The following is a 19,255-nucleotide window of genomic DNA, read 5'->3' on the forward strand; positions in this document are numbered from 1 at the left end:
TGTGTGTAGGTAGTATGTATGTATGTATGTATGCTCATACGTCCGAAACGCGTGCAAGGGATGCTTCACTGATTCGAATCCAACAGCCAAAATGTGTATAGAGTGCAACTTGCCATGAAGTTTTCCCACACAGTGGTGCGTAAGCGAAGAAAACGGCGTTTGAATTTTTTTATTTCAAATTTGTTTCTCAACAATACTTCAAACTACATGCATACATAAATATTATAAGTGTTTGGAAGCTTTTTATTTACATTGTGTATAGACGAGCACTGCGTAAAACTGGAATCGAGTTGACGATATCGCACAAACGATCAACAAATTTTTGATTTTTATGAAGCAAGACAATCTCGACACGATATCGTTCAGACGATTGTCGTCATACGTGATTCATGCCCAGGCTAAAACTCTCTCCAACTCCACTGATTTAGAGCAGTAATGAGGACCATCTTGCCCGCGTGCAAAGCTTTTCGAAGCTTTCTATACATTTTGTAGAAACGAGCACAGATTAAAAGCTCTCTCTGACCATTACTAATTTAGAGCAGAGCAGACCACTTTTAAAAGCTCTCTGTAGTTTTTGCGCGCCCTTATAATATCTATAGCAAGCTTTAAACTCTTCACACAGCCACGACCATCTTCAATAGGCAGAGTAAGCTTTTTTCAACGGGCTCGTTTTCGAAAAATATGCAGAAAGCTTAAAAAAGCTCTGCCGGTTTGAAGTTTCTAATTCAAGACTTGAAGTATGTAAAAGATTTCGAAGCCACAAAACTCGCGGATACTTGAAATTGAACACCGTACTTTTCATGGTTGAGCCTTTCCCAATCATTTAAAGTGATCGTGTGAACTAGTTTGAAACCACATAGTGGAACCAGCTACTAGGCACACATAAGCATCTTTTTCCAAAGCATCCCAAACTCAGCGCATTGCAATTATATGGAATACTTAGTGCAACCTTTTTACTTTTCGTGCTCAAATGGCGCCTTTCACTTTCTCATTGTTATCCCACCTATATATTTGCTTAGGCGATTTTATTTTATTGGTTTGTTTTTGTGAAGACGAAGTCAAAGAGCGTGACAAAATATTAGGTGCACAGCTTCAGTTATAGCATCTATACATTAAAATATGAGCCGCTTCATAAACACCTACATACATAGCTGTCTCCTACATAACGTCCTACACTAAAATTATGGAAGTAAATTATGTATGTAGCTACCTGTAGATATTGTTGTTGTATACTTCTAATACCTAAGCCACTGAGTATGAGTGCGCTTAGATGCTTCAGTGAATTTGTTGTCCAAAACTAAAGTGCAACCGCCGTGACATGTTTTCACACACAGTGTAACTAAGTGACTTTTTATGATAGAAATAAGAAAACGGTTAATAGGTCAACTTTAAAGCCTAGCATAGACCAGCAAGTTCCTTGATCAAATGGTGCAGTCGATCGGTAGACATTCGCTTCAATCGACGCATCAAACTTTTGAGTAAAAAAAATCATACTCTGTTGAGTTTCCGGCTCGTCGTGAAGTGTCTTAGTGTTTAAATGATTTGATGTACGGTTTCGGCCAGCTGATTCCAAAGAATGAATCTGAGATTACAGTGTTTGGAACTCAAAACCACTAATTCTGAAAAGTCAGCAGGCAAACAGTTTTCTTAGCAACATAACGACATTCCAAATTTGAGAAAGAACATCTTTCCCAGCATCATACATTTCTATATGTATAAGTAACGTAACTCTTATTCTTCCTGTTTTTTGGCGGACTACAGGTGTGTTTTTGCCCAGCTATAGATGTGCTTTTGGTTAGTGTATTGGTGTGTTTGTTAACCGAATAACGGTGGAATGGAAGAAACTCTTCGTATCCTAAGGAAATTTCAAAAATCATGTGATCTCAACGATAGCCATTGTTTGACAATCAGCTGGAGGCTTTTTCTTCGTAAGTTGTAAAGGTGATTCAGTAAGAACGCAGATGTTCGCAATAGGGCCAGGTAAAAAGTTTGCTATCACGTCATGGTAACGTACATACGTTCACCCTAACAGCGCTACCGGCATCATTTTTGAAGAAGTACGGTCCGATGACTCCGCCAGCCCAAAAACCACCCAAAATGGTGAGTTATTGTGGGTGCATAGTTTTTTCTGCACTTTTGTTTGTTAACGTATCCGTTTAGGTGAAAATGTGTCCAATCGCTCATGATCGCTATCAACGTCTGGATCACTTTTAGGCGCTGTTGAACTGAATATTGCTCCATGACTAAGTTTGCCAAAGCCTGTGTCGAAAAAAAAATAAAATTTGTATATCACAAATAATTGCAGTCAAAGATCTGCATCATCCTTGTACCACCCTATAATGTTTTTTGTTTTCAAATACATTTTTGGAATCTGCCTTATTTTTCGCTTAAATTCTGTTATCCTGTTTAAATTCTTTAATTTCTATTGTTTTTCTTTGAAGTGTTTCTTCGTTAACCACAGACGCAATGCTGCACCTATGTAGGTTGGTTTCGGTCCTTCCTATCTCTCCTAAGCGCCTAATGAAAACATCCAATTAGTTAGCCAGCAGCTACTGCTGAAACTAATAAGCAAATTTCTCAGAAGGAAATCATACTCATTTCTCACACCTTTCAATCCATTAAGAATAGCATGCGTGTCTGAAATAATTAATTGCCTAACATATTTGGGGCTTGCTGTGCACCGAGTAGACAACTCCAATTAGCATGTTGTGATGAATCAAAGGCCAAAAAAGGCGTGATCGGCATCATTTTTGAATAAGTGCGGTCTCATGGCTCGACCAGCTCAAAAAGTTNTCACGCAGTAAATCACCACCGTCATTGGAACAAAATTAACCTCCTCGCAGGTAGGTGAAGATTTTCGGCTACACAATACGTAAACCGCATGCCACTTGCAGACGCCGAAGCACTTCCCTTCAAGCACACAATCTTTTATGAGTAGATACCTTTGTATGTACATATATACATATGTATGTACTAACTCACAAAACGTACACAAAAATGTTTAAAAATGTGTATCCTCCAAAAACATCTTAAAAATCCACGCAACTTGCTAAACAAATCTGTTCGCCTGTTGTAAGCCAATACGTTGATCATGATTACGTAACAATTTCGAAAATGCAAAAGGAAAGAAAAGTCGATCACCAAGGTATTCAAAAGGAAAAAAACATGCAGGGAAGTAACAAAATAATGACATTTCCGCTGCTACGATCGCTTGGGGTTGATCGCAGTTGATCCTTGTAGGAAGTTGTTTTCCGCACGCGCCATAAATGATTTCATAGGCAAACGTGAAATACGAGGACTAAGTACGAGGAGTGTAAGTACATACAACATTTTACCTTCTCAAGCAGCAACAAAAAACATGCCTAGGGGTATTTCTTACATTTTAGCAGGTTTCCAGAGCCTCTTGCTGGTTGATTTTGCGCGCCTAGCAGCAGCCAAGATGTGCTTGGTTACGAAGCGGTTATAAGAAATGATGATGGAATATGGATGAAGAAGGTTTCCTTAAGAAATGCTTGCACACAGCCTGACATACTAAAAGGAATTCAGTTACCCAAATAAGGCCGCAAAACACCCTTAATACATTTTCTTTGAGACTTCAAATGAACATCAAAGAAGGGGCATTTCACGTCAAGCGAACAGGCAAAAAGTGTTGCTTTAGAATTCGTTCATGTTATGGGTTTCTAGAAAATATTAAACCACGCGATTTGTATAACAACGAAATCAATTTAAGATTTTGTTTGTTGTATACCAGACCGCGAGTAAAAATTGTAAAATGGTGAAGTACCCATTACTTCAAAAACTCCCGACATTTTGAAGATGTTAAAGGAAATATTTTATGACCCGTCTACCTTTATGAAAACCATGATACTTGACCATTGAACCCAAACCATGGAGGGAAAATAATTAGACTTGAAGAAGTGTTTGTGACATCCAGACGACAAGCGAGAAAAGTAAAGGAAGTTGTGAGTCAGTTTGTCGAGACCGAAAACTTGATTAAATGTTTTTATCCCCGAAAAGACATTCGCCGAGTAATGCCTAACAAAATAGATTTTATATGTGCCTAATTGTGCAACATTACCGAATGGAAAAGGGCTCAGCTATGGAGTTGGAGGAACCTCAAATGTTTAGCTAGGCGTGCCTACAAGTAGATCAATTTCTTCACCAATGCAATTATGCGAAGGGACAACCTCAGCTTTGAAACAAACAGCGATTTACTATGAGCCAAACAGGATATTGTGAATATGAAAGGACACCTGGCCTCTGTGTCAGGTTTCAGGACTCTATTGTCCAGATAAATATGTTTAAGTAGTTGTAGAGCGTGGGCGGATGTATCCTTTAAAAATTTACAATATGTATGGCTACAAAGGAAGGTGCAGAGATGTTACATGGCTTTATTATTAAGTCCTCAAAGCAATCTAAAGGTAACGGTGGTTCCGGAGAAGCACTCCGTCGGCTTTCCTCGAAATAAAGAGGACTTTCAATAAAAAAATTTACCCTTAGACAAGTTTACGGGAAAGCCATCCTCGAATACCTGACAACGCACGTTTTAACCGGTATGTAATTTTATATCTTCGCCTGAATCCGATAATCTGCATTTTATGACTTCATTAACGTTCTTGCAATGTAGCAAATTTATATCTGTAGAAATATGAGAAGCTTGTCGCCTCTTAATCGCATTCTTTTTATCGTTTCCTTTCAGCAAAATCTTCACGCAGTAAATCACCACCGTCTTGGAACAAGACCTCAACGCAGGTAGATAAAGATTTCCAGCTACAAGTAGGTATATTTGTATACACAACACGTTATCCACACGCCACTTGCACAGGCCGAAACACTTCCTCTCTCTTCAAGCACACAATTTTTTACAAGTACATACCTTTGTATGCGTATAACTAACACACAAACTTACAAAAAACTGTTTGAAAATTTTTATCCTCCAAAAACATCTTAAAAATCTACGCAACTTGCTAAACAAATCTGTTCGCCTGTTGTATGCCAAGACGTTGATCGTGCTCAAATTACGTAACATTTTGGAAGAAGAAAAAACAATAAAAAAGGTAAAATAAAAATAAGTCGATCTCTAAGCAACAAATAGCATTTCCGCTGCTACGATCGCTTAGGGTTGATCGCAGGTGATCCTTGTAGAAAGTTGTTTTTCGCACGCGCCATACATTATGATTTCATAAGCAAACATGGAACACGAGGAATACCTTCTCAAGCAGCAACAAAAAACATTCCTTTTCTTACCGTTTTGCCGGCTTCCTTCGGCCGCTTGCTGGATGATCTTGCGCGCCTAGCAGCAGTCAAGACATATTTGGTTACGAAACGTTGTAAGAAACGCCATGTTACTTGAAGAAAACAAAATAATTCTTATTTCTTATAAGGCTTCTTATAAGGGTTCTTTAAGAAATGCTTGTTTGACATACTTAAAGGAATCCAATTAATCAAAGGAGGCCGCAAACCACCCTTAAAATATTTCATTTGAGACTTCAAACTAACAGCAAAGAAGTTAAATGCAGTGAAAATTCAAAAATGTATGTCTTATGTATGTGCATTAGGGTGGGTCGAAGACAAGTAAAGGCGGAATTTAATGCTCTCACGCCCTACGATTGTTCTATAACATAAAAATACCCCTAAAAAATAATTAGAGGTTTTGATTTCAAAATAAAAAGTAATGGTATATATTTTCGATATAGAACAATCCTAGGTGATGAGAGCATAAAAATTCCGACTTTACTTTTTCACATTAATTTTTGGATCACCCTAAGGTACACATATGCATATCTATACATATATGAGCTTCATTTCCCAGCAAACAATTTTCAGTATGGTTCAGTATGGCCTTGATCGTGTTTGCAATGATGGACCAAGTGCGCTCAGAAAAGAGCATAGCGTTCCCAAAAACTTGTGAATCAACTGAACCCAGCTCAGTGAGGCTACACTTCGATTACCGTTTGTGGTTCTGTGCCATTTTACGGCTCATATGGTCTGCTGGGCTATGCATAAGCAAGTACAAAAATTGTTATACTTTGGATTATTTTTTTCAAGACACTTCTAAAATTCGCCGCTTGTCGTTTGCTGCTGCCTGCCTATTCCCAATTAAAAACTTTGCTGCACGCCCGAATCTCTTTTCTGGCACGCGACAAGATCAACCGGCCGGACATCACACACCACTACTACTCGCGAAACGATCATAACATTTTTTTATTATTATAGCATACTTTTATGGGCCTGCGTAGTCGGCTACTTCAAAGCTGCTGCGCAAGCCGTTTTTTAGTGTCAAATTTATAGCTGAGCCGCTTGTGCTGATTGATACCTTTTGTTGAGTGTTTTTGTGGTCGATTAGCGGCGGACAAGCAATTTGTTTGTTTTTGATGTTTGTCACGATAATTTCATGTTTTTTATTAGGGCCCCAGGAATTTAAGAAAGTATAGAAGGGCAAAAGTGAATACGCTGCAGAAAGATATGCAACGTGTAGGGTCTGCTAAGCAGGCATTTGAGCGTGGTACACATGTTGATATGTACATGCATATGTAGGTACATATGTGGTAGGCATGTGCGAGTGATCTTGTGTGTGTTCGGCTTTGTATTTATAGTTTTTTGTTTACGCTTTGAAACCATATTCTTTCTTAAGTACAATAATTTCGAGTCTTGGAATGCACAATGATCCCTTTGTCGTTTACGTTCACACACACGTACCTCCCTTTTTTGTTGCTACAATACTTTATATGCCAGCAATGTAGCAAAGAACTTAAGTGCATTCCTTGTGGTAGAAAAGGATCTTGACGCTCGTTTGACGCTGCTGTTTTCCTGTTCGTTTGCTACAATTTATTCAAATTTTAAAATAATTTAAAGCAGCTTCCAGGGATATATATATCGATATTAATTTAAATTTCTTTATATCTCGAATATGGCTTTTCTCTTCAAAATTTTTTCAGCTTTTTTTTTACTCGCATTTTATCGATTCATACTAGTAGTATCACGTCATCGATTTCGAAATTCAAAATCACTAAGCATAACGAGCTATTAGGTGAACAGCATGCTTTGCAGCTTCCATAGCTGCCGATTTTTTAAAGATTCATTTGCTTCTCACATCGTCACACAATGGCAAACATTTGGTTGTGTGTAGGTAGTATGTATGTATGTATGTATGCTCATACGTCCGAAACGCGTGCAAGGGATGCTTCACTGATTCGAATCCAACAGCCAAAATGTGTATAGAGTGCAACTTGCCATGAAGTTTTCCCACACAGTGGTGCGTAAGCGAAGAAAACGGCGTTTGAATTTTTTTATTTCAAATTTGTTTCTCAACAATACTTCAAACTACATGCATACATAAATATTATAAGTGTTTGGAAGCTTTTTATTTACATTGTGTATAGACGAGCACTGCGTAAAATCTCCCTCTGTATATGTACACGCTCAGGGCATGAATCACGTAACTTTGAAGCGATAGTCGTTCAAACGATACTGACAAAACGATGTTGTCAAAACACTAATTTATGCATTTGTGTTGCTGTTACGTGTTACTGTTACTGTTACGTGAAGCAAAACTGGAATCGAGTTGACGATATCGCACAAACGATCAACAAATTTTTGATTTTTATGAAGCAAGACAATCTCGACACGATATCGTTCAGACGATTGTCGTCATACGTGATTCATGCCCAGGCTAAAACTCTCTCCAACTCCACTGATTTAGAGCAGTAATGAGGACCATCTTGCCCGCGTGCAAAGCTTTTCGAAGCTTTCTATACATTTTGTAGAAACGAGCACAGATTAAAAGCTCTCTCTGACCATTACTAATTTAGAGCAGAGCAGACCACTTTTAAAAGCTCTCTGTAGTTTTTGCGCGCCCTTATAATATCTATAGCAAGCTTTAAACTCTTCACACAGCCACGACCATCTTCAATAGGCAGAGTAAGCTTTTTTCAACGGGCTCGTTTTCGAAAAATATGCAGAAAGCTTAAAAAAGCTCTGCCGGTTTGAAGTTTCTAATTCAAGACTTGAAGTATGTAAAAGATTTCGAAGCCACAAAACTCGCGGATACTTGAAATTGAACACCGTACTTTTCATGGTTGAGCCTTTCCCAATCATTTAAAGTGATCGTGTGAACTAGTTTGAAACCACATAGTGGAACCAGCTACTAGGCACACATAAGCATCTTTTTCCAAAGCATCCCAAACTCAGCGCATTGCAATTATATGGAATACTTAGTGCAACCTTTTTACTTTTCGTGCTCAAATGGCGCCTTTCACTTTCTCATTGTTATCCCACCTATATATTTGCTTAGGCGATTTTATTTTATTGGTTTGTTTTTGTGAAGACGAAGTCAAAGAGCGTGACAAAATATTAGGTGCACAGCTTCAGTTATAGCATCTATACATTAAAATATGAGCCGCTTCATAAACACCTACATACATAGCTGTCTCCTACATAACGTCCTACACTAAAATTATGGAAGTAAATTATGTATGTAGCTACCTGTAGATATTGTTGTTGTATACTTCTAATACCTAAGCCACTGAGTATGAGTGCGCTTAGATGCTTCAGTGAATTTGTTGTCCAAAACTAAAGTGCAACCGCCGTGACATGTTTTCACACACAGTGTAACTAAGTGACTTTTTATGATAGAAATAAGAAAACGGTTAATAGGTCAACTTTAAAGCCTAGCATAGACCAGCAAGTTCCTTGATCAAATGGTGCAGTCGATCGGTAGACATTCGCTTCAATCGACGCATCAAACTTTTGAGTAAAAAAAATCATACTCTGTTGAGTTTCCGGCTCGTCGTGAAGTGTCTTAGTGTTTAAATGATTTGATGTACGGTTTCGGCCAGCTGATTCCAAAGAATGAATCTGAGATTACAGTGTTTGGAACTCAAAACCACTAATTCTGAAAAGTCAGCAGGCAAACAGTTTTCTTAGCAACATAACGACATTCCAAATTTGAGAAAGAACATCTTTCCCAGCATCATACATTTCTATATGTATAAGTAACGTAACTCTTATTCTTCCTGTTTTTTGGCGGACTACAGGTGTGTTTTTGCCCAGCTATAGATGTGCTTTTGGTTAGTGTATTGGTGTGTTTGTTAACCGAATAACGGTGGAATGGAAGAAACTCTTCGTATCCTAAGGAAATTTCAAAAATCATGTGATCTCAACGATAGCCATTGTTTGACAATCAGCTGGAGGCTTTTTCTTCGTAAGTTGTAAAGGTGATTCAGTAAGAACGCAGATGTTCGCAATAGGGCCAGGTAAAAAGTTTGCTATCACGTCATGGTAACGTACATACGTTCACCCTAACAGCGCTACCGGCATCATTTTTGAAGAAGTACGGTCCGATGACTCCGCCAGCCCAAAAACCACCCAAAATGGTGAGTTATTGTGGGTGCATAGTTTTTTCTGCACTTTTGTTTGTTAACGTATCCGTTTAGGTGAAAATGTGTCCAATCGCTCATGATCGCTATCAACGTCTGGATCACTTTTAGGCGCTGTTGAACTGAATATTGCTCCATGACTAAGTTTGCCAAAGCCTGTGTCGAAAAAAAAATAAAATTTGTATATCACAAATAATTGCAGTCAAAGATCTGCATCATCCTTGTACCACCCTATAATGTTTTTTGTTTTCAAATACATTTTTGGAATCTGCCTTATTTTTCGCTTAAATTCTGTTATCCTGTTTAAATTCTTTAATTTCTATTGTTTTTCTTTGAAGTGTTTCTTCGTTAACCACAGACGCAATGCTGCACCTATGTAGGTTGGTTTCGGTCCTTCCTATCTCTCCTAAGCGCCTAATGAAAACATCCAATTAGTTAGCCAGCAGCTACTGCTGAAACTAATAAGCAAATTTCTCAGAAGGAAATCATACTCATTTCTCACACCTTTCAATCCATTAAGAATAGCATGCGTGTCTGAAATAATTAATTGCCTAACATATTTGGGGCTTGCTGTGCACCGAGTAGACAACTCCAATTAGCATGTTGTGATGAATCAAAGGCCAAAAAAGGCGTGATCGGCATCATTTTTGAATAAGTGCGGTCTCATGGCTCGACCAGCTCAAAAAGTTCACCAAACAGTGAATCGTTTTTTTTTTCTTATTAACATATCCGGTTAGGTGTGCCCGTTCCGTGCATGTGTCTCATCAAAGTTAAAATGTGTATCAGTCTAACAGGACGTCAGCTAGTGAAACCACACCGTGCTGTCAAGTAACCCGCATATGAACCATATCGGACCATAAATAAGTATTTTTCAGACAGCTCGACACCTGCGCCACCTCGCGGATTAATTCAAGAATTTGGTTAAAAATTTCATGTAAGAGTTCATTACACACAGATGAAATCTAATAGTTGTGACTCTTTTGTAGACCGTGTGCGATATGTATGCTTTAAGAAGAAATCTCCTTGCAACTTGTATCTACACATAGTTTGTCTTTCAAGAGCATGTTTGCTACTCGTATTTGCTCACAAAAAAATAAAAAATACGGGAACATCATGGACCACTGAATGTGTCTACTATGACGTAACAAACAATTGTGATCATTATGATGCGGACCATGAGCGAAATCCATTAACAAGTAAACAGAATTTTAAGTAAACTTGCTTTAAAGTATGCTCATAATCATACAGAATTTAATTGGATACGTATTCCTAATTAGATTTCTCTTTTACAATAGTCGTAAAGTCTTCCTGGGCCAGGTAAGTGCGCTTAAATCGAATCTATTAACAAAAATGTAATTGAAAAGGGAATATCTATGTACACACCTACATAGTATTCTTCTGAAAACTCGTTTGTCGAAATTAAAAAAAATAAAACACGTCTGCTTTGGCATTCAACGGGTTAAAAAAATTTAAGCCACAAACCATGTTTCATTACCAGGCAAACAGCACTATAAGCTAGCCAGAAATTATTAACGAAAACGCATACCACCCGCACACATTTCATTGTTTGCCTTTGTGCGTAAGTATTTGGTAAGGATAACTGAATATGTTAGGCTGGGATTGGACCAACAGCAGATGAACGAAGAATGCCGTTCCGGTTACATATCGCCTTTGCTTTGACCTTCTAACTCCAGTTTAAAAAAGGAAATTTCCATGAAGAGTTTTAATATACATACATACATTCGTCCTTAATCTGTTTAAAGTGTAAGAACTCCTCCAGCAGCGCGATCTTCACAACACAAAGAATTTTGAAACCACAGAGCATGACGATTTATTAGGCGAACAGAATTTTTAACAGCATCTTGATCAACAGGCTGCATATATATGTATATTAGTTATTTGACTTCTACATAGAAGTAAGAAATACAAAACGACGGAATACGCAGCGACAAAGGTATATTTATTTTGTTTATTATTTCAAGCAAACGAGTTTTCAAAATAATAACTGAGAATAAAATATATATATATATACATATGTATATATATATGTAATGAAGGAATACAATAAACAAGCATCACACACTTAAGAAATCCAAGCTGAACAAAAGAATTGTTCTTATTTAATGTTAAAAGGATTTGTCCTAGGGCGTGACGAGTTGAACAAAAAACATGTTTCTTTGTTGTTTCAAAATCATAGCGCGTGACGACTTATTAGGCTAACATAATTCAAAGCAATATGCTGATCATCGAAAAATCATGTCACATACAACGACATGCATTGAACTCGATTCGCAAGGATATCCTTATTTAACAACGAAAGCAACATACGCAAGTGAGACTATGTTCAAACAGGCACCTAATTAGCAATTAAGATCCTTTTCACCAATTTAAGCGTAAAATTTCATGGCGCTGCTTGACGCCGGTGAGCTTTTGCGGTTGCTGCAGGGCCAAAGCCCGCAGTGGAGGAGATCGACGAAGGTGGTAGAACCGTGGAAGGGAGTTAGAACTTCCAACTTGCACTTTTTGTCAACAATTTTTGAAAGATACTTCTCTTATGAACCCTAGACGAACAAACTGGGCCCTTTCAAAGTGCTGATTGAGGACGGGTTGAAAAGGTCTGAACCATTGTACCAAGCTTAGCAACAAGCTTGTCCTCTAAGTAGGGTCAAGGGAAGCACAAAGCCACTTTGATGGCATCCTTAGGAAACGTGCGAAGGAAATCTTTACGTGTATACATATACGTTTGTAATTAAAGCTTTGCTCGATGTATATACTATTTGTGCATACTTTTTCAACGGTTAGTGGACTACCTCTTCCTTCGGCGCCATATTTAATTTAAGCGGCTGAAGAGTAGGTACAAAAAAATTATAATAAAAATTCTACCAAGTTTTACACCACTATTTCGCACCACATGTTGGCGTCTTCCTCTTCTTCTTCAAAATAATTCTTTACTCTCTCATTCTCTCTCAATATTGTGATGTCACACCCAGTTGCTCTCAGTTCGATTGACGCAATCTTGAATTCTATCATTCTTGCACGAAAACCACGAAGTGTGACGAAAGAATAGGCGAATATAACCAATAGAATGAAAGTGCCAAAAAATTTAAAAGCCAAAAGGAGATCACTCTCGGCATATACTGTGGCGGGAAAACAAATAAGGACGCAACGCTTTAACAAGTTATGGCAATTTTTATACTGTTTATTATTTTTCTATAAAAGTATAACTCACTATCTAATAAAAACCAAGATTTATAAAAATTCGTCGAATTTCAACATATGTTAATCAAAATTTCAAAGTTTTTATTTAGAGTTTTAAGAAATCTAGGTATGCAGTTGTAGCTAGGACTTACCGTTAATTTTGAACAGTTTTCTTGCTAACGATGTTGTGACTTTTTTCATATAACTTTTCAATATGGTAGAAAATGCGTGATATCGTCTGTAAGAAAAGTGCCAAAAATCTACGGAAAGGCATAGCTACTTCAAACCTATTTAAATTTTTGATGATTTTTTCTAATTTTTGTGCAAAGTTAGAAATTGGGACCAACCCGGTTTTGTTAAAAGAAAAATTGCCAAAACTTATTAAAATATCACGTGCTTATTTATTTTTCCGCCACTGTATATATATGAGTAGGCCTAGGAAGCACAGCATCTATAAAATTCTTCAAATTAATCTTCGGTAACGAAACACAAATTGCGTGCATGTGCACTCAGAGTTCAGGTAAATTAAGTGTTTGAGCACTTAAAAAAAATAATTTATTGCAAAAATTCGAAGTCGACGACTGTGACGAACTACTAGGCGAACAGCGTTTGCCACACAATTCCTAAGGCGAATTATTTTATTTTAGAATAAAACACAAAATAAAATTTTTTCTCACGCTATGGCAGGGATGCTCCAGTGAGTTCAAATGTCCATAAATTGGCGTGCAACTGCCGTAACAATTATTTTTTTTTTCGCTTTGCATTTGTGTGTTCATACGCAATGAACCATAATCAAATAGCTGCTTGGCTACTCTCATGGAAACTTTGTTTTTTTTTTTTTTTGTTCCATTGAGTTGTTCTCCGATTTCAGAAATGTTGAATGCCTTTTCACGCTTCTAGATTTTAAGTTTTTCGGAATATATAGGTTTTAACTTAAGTAGCCTGAGGACTAAAAATCTAAATGAAAAAATATCGTCGTTTAAAGTACAAAACCGCGTATCGTCATTCTGCAAAGCCGCGTAACTGGCATTAGCTGCCAAAAATTGGATTTGCTCACACAAGCTCTTGGCTCAACCCTTATGCATTCGTCCTGAGATATACTGGCCAGGTATGCGATTGCTTTATAAAAAAGAGAACCATTTTGAAATAAGAGTGCTTTTACTCTCTAGAAGATAATTTACATAACTCACATACGTGGTTTTACATTATCTTGATACTCGGTTTTGCATTTTGTTGATACGCGGTTTTTTACTTTAAACGACGATGTGCTTATTGAGACGGTAGTTGAGGGAGGAGTAGATATTTTCAACAAGACCAAAACATAACCACTCGCAGAAGACTGTCTTTAGATTTTATTGGGCGCTCACAGAATAAAAGTACTCTTTGAGTGTCACTGCACCTCCAGTCTCTTTGGATTTTACGGTCATGCCGACTCTAGCACAGTGTTGGCCGCATATAAAATCTTGACACGCCAAGGACCACTTTTCTTTCCATTCTGCGACCGAATTCTTTGAATAGTCTAATAACACAGGTTTACAAAACCTGGTCATCTAGAGGACATGCCAAGGTCATCCCAAGGTCAATTTCAGAAGAATTGTATTGAATTTTCAGGTCTATTCAATGAATTTTTCCTACGTGACCTTCAAATGTCCTTGAACCTAACATGATGGGGCCTAAGAGATCTCGGATTCGCATTCAGCGCATCGAATTACATGGGGATATAGAATGTTGTAAACCTTTGCAATCCAATCCATACGCAGATACATTAGGGTGGTCCACAATGCCTGTGAAAAAAGTAAAATCCTAATTTTTACGCTCTCATCGAATAGATATTTATTTCGAGACAAAAAAATATTAGGGGTCGCTCAAAGTGTTCTACGGTTTTTATGAGGAAAAAACAATATTTCATAGAAATGGTATACAACTCTTGAAAATTTATATTTTTGGAACGGAAATCTTTGCTCCTTTTCAGGAGGCTTCCAATAATAATACTCAATTGTATATTTTACCATTGAGCATATTAACTAAGTTTTGACTTTACTAATTTTGGACCACCCTAATTTACATATATCCTAAAACTAAGCGACATATGCAGTTGATACGAAAAATTTGCATGCTTTCAGATTAAATATTATTTTCCCGTCTGAAAATCAATGACCATGACAAATTATCAGGTGCACAGCAGCAGCAGCAGCATCTACATTAAAAATATGGGTCCAACTTGAAGACAACTGATCTTCTTACACAATACTTACCATGATATAACTAAGTAACTGTGAACTTGTTGTCCAAAAGCAAAGTGCAACAGCCGTAACATTTTCCCACACAGTGTACCTGTTTGCTTACTGACAAACATTTTCAACCGGCTTTTGTTTCTATTACCAGCGTCCAAGTAGCCGGCTCTTATAGCCACGCACGCAATAAGGCACTTTTGACTTTGTATATCAAAAATAAATAATCGGGACCTCAAAGTGTAGTAAACTAATAAGGGCGAAGACTTTTCAAACAGTCTTCTCAGCAGGTACCACACTTAGTTCACGAGACAGCATCCATCCAAATTTTCTTTCAATATATCTAACCAGATGAAGCCAAAGTATGCAGGCCTGTCTCGGGAGCGTAATGATCTACAGACAAATTTTTTATGAAAGGGTTGAGGCACTACAAACAAAATAGGGATAAGCGTTATCAAGCCAACAGCATTTTAAGCAAGGTATCGATGTAATTTGTTTATCGAGTAGTAGTACCTGCCAATATGTCTAATGCTATTGCCAGTTAGTTACTCGTATTAGTGAATTAGATAGAAGAAATCAGCTAGTGAAGCTAAGGATTTATATACAACAACATAGGCAAGAAAGAAAGTCGATTCATAAAATTTGATTTTTGATATTCTCTTTATGGCATCACTCGCCAAATGCCCTCCGGTTCAAAGGGTTAGAAAATCAATACCGCAGAGTTCGTTAGATAACCAGGCAAACAGGTTTTGAAACAGCCTATCGATTAATGACAAAAATCTTCGACGCAAGTATGTCATTTACCAAAAGACCTGCGTCGATACTTCAAACAAAAAGAACTACCTGGTGTCGTAGAAAATCATGACAAACTAATTGCAGCGTTCAAGAAAGGAAGCAAATATTTTCATAACAACTGGTGTGGTACAAGCCATTAAAACCTGAAACCACAAAGCAGAGCAAAGCAATCGGAGAACATACTTCATGGTAGGATCACTTCGCAAAGAAAGAAAGCTGGTAGAACTACCTGCCAGGCCACACAAGTCAAGCCAACCACGGCATAATTTAAGCCGCCTACTTAATGATAGTCAGGCAATATAGCAGGTTTATTTGTATTTGTTGGTGCTTCCGACAGGGTAGGACTATTTTTCTAACTGGATTAGATGAAATAAATTAACTGGTGAAGCCGAGGATTTAGAACAACAAAAAGGCAAGAAAATCGATCAGTCTTATTAGATGTTTGTAGTCGTAAAGTGCACACCGAGTTCAAAGGGTTAGAAAATCAATACTACAGAGCTCGGTAGATAAGCAGGCGAACAGTATTTGAAACAACAGGTCGTTTAGTGAAGCAGCTTTATAGCCTTAACCAAAACACTTAGACACTTAACACAAAAGGAACTACTGAAAAATACAAAGAACAAAACATACAACCGCCTGAGCGTGGCGCAGAGCATGACGAACATGAACAACCATTCATAAATGGTTGTGCACAAACCATGAAAACCAGAAACCATATAACAGAGCAAAGCAACCGGAGGACATAATTTTCAGCAACATCACCTCGACAAGGAAGAAAGAAAGTTTGTTTGTATAACTACCTGCCAGGACCAACTTAGTCGAGGTGCCGCGGAAAAGTTGAAACCGCCACCACCAAGTGATAGTTTTGTTTTTCTTAGTTTTTCAGGGTAGTAGTATTGTTGTATTTTGGAAGGAATTTTCGTTATAATTTGGTTGTAAAATTTGGATTGAAAACATTGTTCTTGTGCCATCTTCAGTGTTTGGATAATTACTAAGAGTTGTTTTGTTTTCTAAACAATACCGAACAAACAAAAGTGGGCGGAACCTACTTAAATCAAAGTCAACAAAGCGTGACGATTCATTAGGTGCGCAGGATCTTAAACAGCATCGAGCAATGAACTTAGCAATCTCAGAAAAGGAAAAACAGTGAAATCGGCAAAGAGCTAGTACCTGGTATATATGTATGACTTACCTTTTCTCTTTTGTTTATTATGTATTTTTTTTTTGATTAACTGGTTTTCAAATAAATTAGAAGAAACAAAACCACAAAATGGCATGCATCCTTAGACAAACAGATGCTCTTTATATCTACATATATTGTCAGGAAAAACGTTGGGATACTATAAGGATTTTGTATACGAAAAGATGGAGCCATGAAAATACTGATGATGCTAAAAAAAAATTTTATTCAAACCTTATTGGTAGATGATACGCTAAAATAGGGTGACTACAAGTTCCAATGAGGAATTCAGTGATATCAATTTGGATATATATAATAAATTTTTTCATATGAAAAATTATGGGGAGATGCTGTATACATACTGTTGCGATACTGTTATGCAAATGAATTTATTACAAGTGGGATTGGCATATATCTTCCTATAAGAACTTTTAAATATGCAGGGCCGAAAAAGAGGAACGCGGTAACTGCTTCATTCAAATGTTGATTTTTTTGAAGAGGAATCCAACTTCGAAAAGAAGAGCAATTGCCACAGAGAGCAAAATGTATAGAAGTAACTACAAACATAACATACAAACATAATTTTAAAAGCAAAGTTTTTTATGTATCATCATGTAAAATACGAAATGGTATGGTAAGGGTGTTCATGATTTTTATGAAGACAAATATCCTTCTTCGAAAAGAGAAGGCGCAATTGCTCCAAAAATGAAAATTTATAGAAGTGTATAACTTTGCTTGTTTCTGACTAATTGTTCACAAAAAAAAATTATTGATTAATCGCCCTATATATAGAAAATGTATGTATATAAAATAAGTTATAAAACCCTTTTTAGAACAGATGCTCTTTATTTTATAAAAGCAGAGTATAGAAGTAGAGCCTTATTAGACCTTTGCATAACCAATTGTTGCTCAAGCTTAGAGTTTTGTGTTATCATCCCGCTCATTAATTTAATCTGGTATTCTCAAAAACTGTTAAAACACGTCAAATTTCAATTGCAAACTGTCGGTAAGTGGACAAATAATATATAGCGGTAAGAATGTCCCATATACATATGTATGAAAGAATACACACAGTCGGCGCGTCTAGCCATTATGGGCCAACCAGTTAAGTTAGCATTGAAAATGTTTTTCATTCCACCCCTTCCCGAAATCCTGGCTACACCAATGTGTGCACTTATAAAGATTCGAACAAGCCGATTCCAGGCTACCTACGATATTCAAGCAGACAAGTAGAGAGAAGAACTGTTTAGCTCTTGTTGTGTCTTATACATGATTGCGGCCAAGTTAATAAACATCCCCTCATCTGGGATCCCGGCCATAGGAACATACACGGAAATGAGCGAGCTGACGAGTTGGTTAAGGCCGGAGCATCTCGAGATGAATCCGAAGCAGAGACAATTAACTGTCCACTCTTACTCACTTACGCTAATGGACGTTGGAACAACCTTCAAACCTGAAAAAATGTGAGTAACATATGGCCAAAGACCTTCTTAAGAGGTAGAGAAAAGATATAAATAGTCAAGGTAACAACCACGATAGCGGGACATTGGCCCATTGGCGAACATGCAGCTAAAATGGGCCTTCCGTACAACCCCCGGTGCTGCAGCTGTAATCTTGAGGGAAGTAAGAAAACTATACATATTTGCGAGTGCCCAGCATTGCCATGAATAAGGCATGACACACACGGGAGTTTTTCCATCCAAAATCTTAAGGAGATCTCCAAATGCACCATTAGTCGCCAAAACAGATTCGTCGAAAATTCCAAATGGTTTTACGAAATCGACGAATCATGAAAGCAGAAAAAAAGGATCCAAGAGAAAGCATATAAAAATGGTGCTATCAGCACTAATTAAGTCCTGGTCATGTGCTCAGGCGACGCTTCTACCAACAAACCTATGTATATAGCATGTTTATCAATACTTAAGAGGATAGGAACGAGTACTTAAATATTCGAGACCAAAAAGTAACAGGCGAACGGATTTTCGGCATAATTTTTTTACTACACTTCACTTTCCTTCCGGGCCCTTCCGGCACCCACTTCTAAAAAAATATCCTCGAAACGTAATTTTTCTTTTAAATTCATACAGCTTCCTCTACGCAGCAGATGATGTGGATGGGATGTTGCTAGCACACGGTAACCACGAAGCGTGACGAAAGCATAGGCGAACAGAGCCAACGGAACACAAGTGCCAAAAATTAAAAACCAAACCGAGATCAATCTCGGCAGGTACATCCATACATACATATGTATGTTTTGGCCAGCGAGCACAGCATCCATACACTTCTCAAAATAAATCTTCGGAAATACAAATTACGTGCATGTGCACTCAGAATTCACGTAAAGCGCCCAATTAAGGTGTTAAAAAAAATATTTATTGCAAAAATTCGAAGTCGACGACTGTGACGAACTACTAGGTGAACAGCGTTTGCCACACAGTTTCAAAGGCGAATTATTTTATTTTAGAATGTGAAAA

The sequence above is a fragment of the Rhagoletis zephyria genome, unplaced genomic scaffold, assembly GCF_001687245.7.
Source record: "Rhagoletis zephyria isolate East Lansing unplaced genomic scaffold, Rhagoletis_zephyria_1.1 Rzeph_scaffold_00257, whole genome shotgun sequence".
Classification (NCBI taxonomy): domain Eukaryota; kingdom Metazoa; phylum Arthropoda; class Insecta; order Diptera; family Tephritidae; genus Rhagoletis; species Rhagoletis zephyria.